Genomic DNA, 6,000 nt, shown 5'->3' on the forward strand with positions numbered 1-6,000 from the left:
AAAATTATTCTGTGGATTTTCCCTTTTCAAGTCAGTCGGTTGTTTGTTATTTGTCTGTTAGTACTGGCTCAAACATTGTTAAAGTTACTTGCAGATATAAGTCATTACACTGTGTAAACACAAACTGCTATGCAAGATGACCTTAGTAACAGTAATGTGAAAGTTACCAGATCTCTCTTTTCCGTGGTCTTTCCATTTCTTAGTTTCCATTCAGTGACAACTGCACCAGAAATGTTACGAACAATTCCAACAACTTTCTGTTTGATTCCCATCTAACATTACTATGTTTGTCTGCATTCACAAGTAAATAATATTTTTATACATTGGGTTTATTCAGATGTTTGCTTTAGCTGCATGGTTCTAATTTTACTATAGTATACCAATGCTGTTATACATATATCTGTCTCTGCAGGTTTGTCAGGAAACTTAGTGCCACCCCATTACACTTAAATAAGAACATGCATGTATATGCAATTGTAAATAAATGAACAAATACACAGGAAATCCCTCCTCCCTTGATAACATATCTGGAAGAACACAGATTAAATCTATCACTTTTGCATTTGACAAATGTGATGGTGATATGTTAAGAACAGCTAAACTGCTAAACAGCTTTAGATCAATTGCTCACACTTGAAAGAAGCTGTATTTCTGCAGAGAACAAAATCAAATTAAGCTTGCTTTTTCAGTCAAAATAATGCCAGGAATTACATTTGTAAACAAAAGCAGACAGTAAACCATAACCCCGCTCAGAAAAAAAATCAAAAATACAAAGAAATGCTACATTTCAACATGTGTGTATCATTGTAGCTATATCACATTTGGATTCAGAGAGATTTTGGGACATTTTAAGCTCCTTATTCATTGAAGTGTTCATATGCAATTAGCAGGACGCACATTGACTCTCTTTTCAGCTTTAACAGATTATGAAAAGTGCCACTCTTGTGCTACCTTCGTATTTATCAAAAGGCACACTTTAAAGTTAGGATAACAGAAGAGAAGTGAAATAAAGAAAGGACCTGTTCTTTCTTGTGTTGTCCCTGATACGATTCAAGCTTCCAATGTGCAAAGCAGTACACTTGAGAAAATGTTTTTTTCCAATGAACCTCTCTCAGAGAGTAACATTAACATTAACAGGGCACAAGCCAGGTGAAGAAAAAATAAAACAAAACAATAAAAAAACCCCAATCCTTCCACCCCCAATTCTTTCCTAACAGACCTTCAATGATTTGCAGTAACCAAGTCCAGCTGCAATCAACAGGTTTGGAAGTCCCATTAGTAGTCTTTTCTATTCCTTCTAAATTTTCACCTATAAATTCTCCTAATAGGAATCAGCCTGTGCTTGTACTCCACCTTTATTTTGAAACACCTCCTTAGTAAAGCTTAGACTAGGGACTAGATGAGAATTCATGTTCTGACTGAGAATACAAAACTATGGAATAGCAGAGGTTGCAAAATATTTGTCTTTTCTTATTAGCACTGATTCAGGTATCAGCTCTTGGTTTGCAAACCTAAGCATTTTCATAGTCTCTTCTTTGCTATCTATAATTGCACCAGGATAAACTTAACAGTTAGAGAGAGGGAAGTTGTCTAACAACAGAAGAGTGATATGGCATTTAATATTTCACGTCCTACAAAAAATAACAGTAATAATAAGTCGCCTGTTGAAGGGTACAAGATCAACCTGGGCTCTGGTTCCAAATAATTCAGGCAATATTTCTATCTATTCTAGATAATCTGGGCAATAATTCAGTCTACTTTTGACAATAGGTAGAGGGGAGACTTCACTGTACAATTTCTTACTCATAATTCACTCTGTACTTATTCTTACTCATAATTCAAAGAGAAAACCATGAGTTTCAGATCATACACTTAAAATACATGCATTTAAGTACTACAGAACCAATAAGACCAAACTTAGGATCTTTACCAAAGAGCAAATCAGATTAACAACATGCAAATCAAATAGTTCCAGATTCTGGTTATAGCTATTTCATGCAAGTTTTTTTAGAAGCATCACACACAAACCCACACTTACCTATGCATACAAACTCCTTTATGTATACGAACTGACCAAGACATAGTCCAATATTCAGACATAAGGACTGAGAGATTGGTAGTAAATTCACCTACTTAACTTCACCTCCTGGTGAAGTCTAGATAGCCAATGTAGAAATAGATAAAAACTTATCCTTAGCTAGACTATTGGTATGAATAACAAATATGATTTTGCTCTTAATTTTGGGAAGCAAAGGTTGAATCCTTTCAATTATTACCATCATGACTGAAGGTTCAATTTTATATTTCAAGACTCACATAGTCTATGTGAGCAATGGTATTAGCATGAATTCCAGAACTGCCAGATTGAAAGCCAAACATTTTTTGCAAAAATCCAAGCAACAAGAATTTGCACCTATATCAAGTATAAATCAAATTGGGATGTTGTAGAACTTCAATTAAATTATTTTTTAAAAAGTATTTTACTCAAGTACATGAAAATGACATGCACATCTCTTAGAGCACAATATGACAGTAGTAATTGTGCACATGTAGTCTTATTGTCAGTGTCAGAATTCTCCTGGACCTCATGGGATCTGATCCACTGCATAAACAAAAGGGTTAAAGAAAAGGAGGAAGGACTGCTGCATGTTGAAACTCCACTTTTTTTTTCTTCAGTGAAAAATCAGATTCTAACTGAGAAGTGTGGTGTTCAGAATGTGGAAGCAGTCAGAATGCTCAGTAAGAGCTGTTTTCAATGGAATGCATAATTATTACTAGAAATTTTTTATCTCTGTGTTTAAAGCATTCACCTGGGAGGCAGAAAGTATCAGTAACAATCGATTTCTTACGTTTTAATTATAAGTATGTCAAAACCAAACAAGCTAATTAAGTATATTGCAGAATTGCGTTTCTCTTCTCCTACTGGAAGACAAATATGGGTTTTATACCTTTGACTCCATTAAACTCCAATATTCTGTTATATTGAAAACTATTTCTTGGTCTGATCTTATTAGAGTTGTAGCCATCCCTTATTAGAATTCTTGGAGCAGATCTTCCATCTCCATCCCACCAAATGTTCCCACTTTGGCCTATTCTGTCTTAATACAATGCCTTTCCCAGCCAGGACAATATCTTTAGTGTTTAGTCACTTCAGAAGCTTTCAAGTTGCGTATGTTTTGACAGGGACCTCAAGAAGCTGGTACACCATTGTGTGAGACCCCAAATGTAATCAGAAACAAGACAGATGGTGGGCGAAAAAGAAATAATGTAAAACTGGTCCATGATAGAACTGGGCATAAAATTTAAATTTTCTATTGCCTAGGCTGGTGCACTTTGGCAATACAACGACTTCCTCCTAATCTAAAAGGTTACAATCGTCTTCTTCCTTTCTGCTTGGACTGTCAGGTGATCTGACTTTCTCACAGGTAATGATGAATTTCTCCTCAGAAGGATATCCTTAAGGCCGTTACTGTCCCTGCTGGCTTTCACGAAACTGAAGCACCAATGCTCTCCCTTCTGCCACTTAGGTTAGACCATGACAGTATCAGGAAGAGTCTTATCAGCCCCATCAGACTGCCAGAACTGTCCTTTTCTCTATATATGCCTCTCTTCAGTTTCCTCTGCACTTGTATTAATAGGATAAATAATCCTAGAGAAGTTATGCTTGCAATAGAGGTTAGTTAATAATGTTTCTAAATCAAGATTTGAAGATAATATCTCAGAATAAATAGAAATAAAGAAAAGCATTAATAAACTCTAAATAAGTACCATAAAGGTAGAAAACTTGAGGCGCTGGTAAACACTGTAGAGAGACGAGTAATATACAGGCTTACTGATATAATTTAGACTAGAAGTAAAGGAAACCGAAAGGGGAGGAAAAGTTAAAGTCCCGCTCCAAAACAAAAAATTATATCTTGCATAGATGGATGTTAAAAGACATATACCAAGCAGCAGAAGGCAGTTTTATTCTTGTAATAAGGGAAACAAGGTACTAGAGTAAAAAAAGAGCACCTTTTGTTAACATTGACGCTTACCCTAAGTTCCCAATCACAAAACCAAATCTCTCATCTGTATGATTTACTCTCAATTAAGGGAAAAAAGCCCAACAAAAGGCTCCCATAAAATAGAAGAATTATGCTTTAAAAAAAAAATTGCCAGATAATTCACTGAAATGCTGCATCTGTGCTAAAACAATGTAGCTGCTGTTGCACACAGCATCTTTTTTTTTTTTTTGACCCTCGTAATAGCGTGTCTTAAACTTCCTCCCGTGAGCAAACATCTTTGCTACAGGAATAGCAATATCTTTCTCTGAGGAAGGGAGAAAAAGACAAAGTCAAACCACCCATTATAGTTTGCAAAACCATCATCAGTATCTTTGAGCAGAACTGTTTGCTTTCTAACTTCTGTATTCATCTGTTTTACATCTTCATATTATTTTTTTCTTCCCCTGGAAAATTTAGTCAAATCATCAGCTCCTCTATTCCAAATACAAGACCAGAGACAGATCAGTCAGGAGACTTGTAGGGATTTAGGTATGAAATAGCACCCTAGATTAGAGTTCATGCGCTTAATATTTCAGTGGGATGCAAAAGAGACACAGAACTCCAGGCTGCAGAAGAATGACTGTCCTCACCCAGCAGGAAAGACTTCAGACTGCAGGTGTGTGCTCAACTCTAACCCCAAGGGCAAATTACCAGAAGTCAACAAATGTTCCCATCCCCTCCCATGTTTGGAGGATACAGTTGCCCCACCTCAAGCCTTGAAATCTGATCTTTCTGTATCGAGAGAAGAATCCTACTGGAGTGTCACAGAAAGAACGTCTCATTTTCAAGCCATTCTGTCTTTTACTCATTCTAGCTAAAAGATCAGCATCTACATTGTGTGCAGAACTTTCATCATTAAGCTTTCTGAAAAAGAAACATGTTAATTGTCAAAATACAACTTTCAGGCAAATAACAGCATATTAAATTGCAATTCAAAATCATGTGATAGCTACACGCAAGTCTCATTTTAAAAATGGATGTCTTCAGAATAGGCAAAACATATAATCAAGGCCATGACTATGCAGGTACTTTATACTAAAATTTAGTCTGTAGTTAATATGAGAAATTTTCATCATTTAATGTCCAGTTAGTGGTTTACATAAAATCACTTTATTGCCTTGGACAACTGCCCAATGAGTAAGTACCCACATCATAAATACGCACACATAAAAATCGTTATCAGTACTAATTAGAGTAGCAACCTTGTTGGCAGACTCAACAGAAAAGGAAAGGAGATTTGCTTAGGTGACAGCATAAAATCTGATGCCAAAATAAAAACGGATGAACAAATGTTGGCACAGAAAACTGCCTATGAAATCAGATGAGTTTAGAATTTATAAATAAATAAATAAATAGATCTGTTACATTTGGTTGTCCCTAAATAGAATGAAAGATAATACACACAACGTGTTGCTTCCTTGCTGGTTTGCATGGCTTAGTCAGAATAAGAAAAGGGAAAATTCTTGCAAATAATATAGTAAGACACAGTTAAACCTATGCTTTAAGATCACTGTATATTACTTTGTGTATGGCTTTATGCTATTTCTATAAAATTGTACACTTTCAGCCATAAGCAAAAACAAAAGTGTTATTTTTGTGCTTTGTTAGATATTTTGATAACAACAGATGTGAATTGTTTTCTTTTCAATACTACTTGGAAGCTTAGGAATTGTAACTTTGATATTATTCCAGAAGTAGATGTAAAACTTCTCTGGGTTTTATATACATATTTTTTACCACAATGCTATTTCCAACTATTTCTTATCCTTTGAAAAATACACTGATGCATACAAGGAAATATTCTTAATAAAATTAAATATATACCTTTCTAGAAACACATTCCTCTTTGAGGAGATATTTTTATGCAGGAGTCAGGAAGTGACCTAAAAGTTATAGGAAGTGAATTTACCTTCAAGTTCTGACCCTTCATCATTTCATCACAATATGACCTTTATGG

Source organism: Calonectris borealis, chromosome 2 (assembly GCF_964195595.1).
Source record: "Calonectris borealis chromosome 2, bCalBor7.hap1.2, whole genome shotgun sequence".
NCBI lineage: Eukaryota > Metazoa > Chordata > Aves > Procellariiformes > Procellariidae > Calonectris > Calonectris borealis.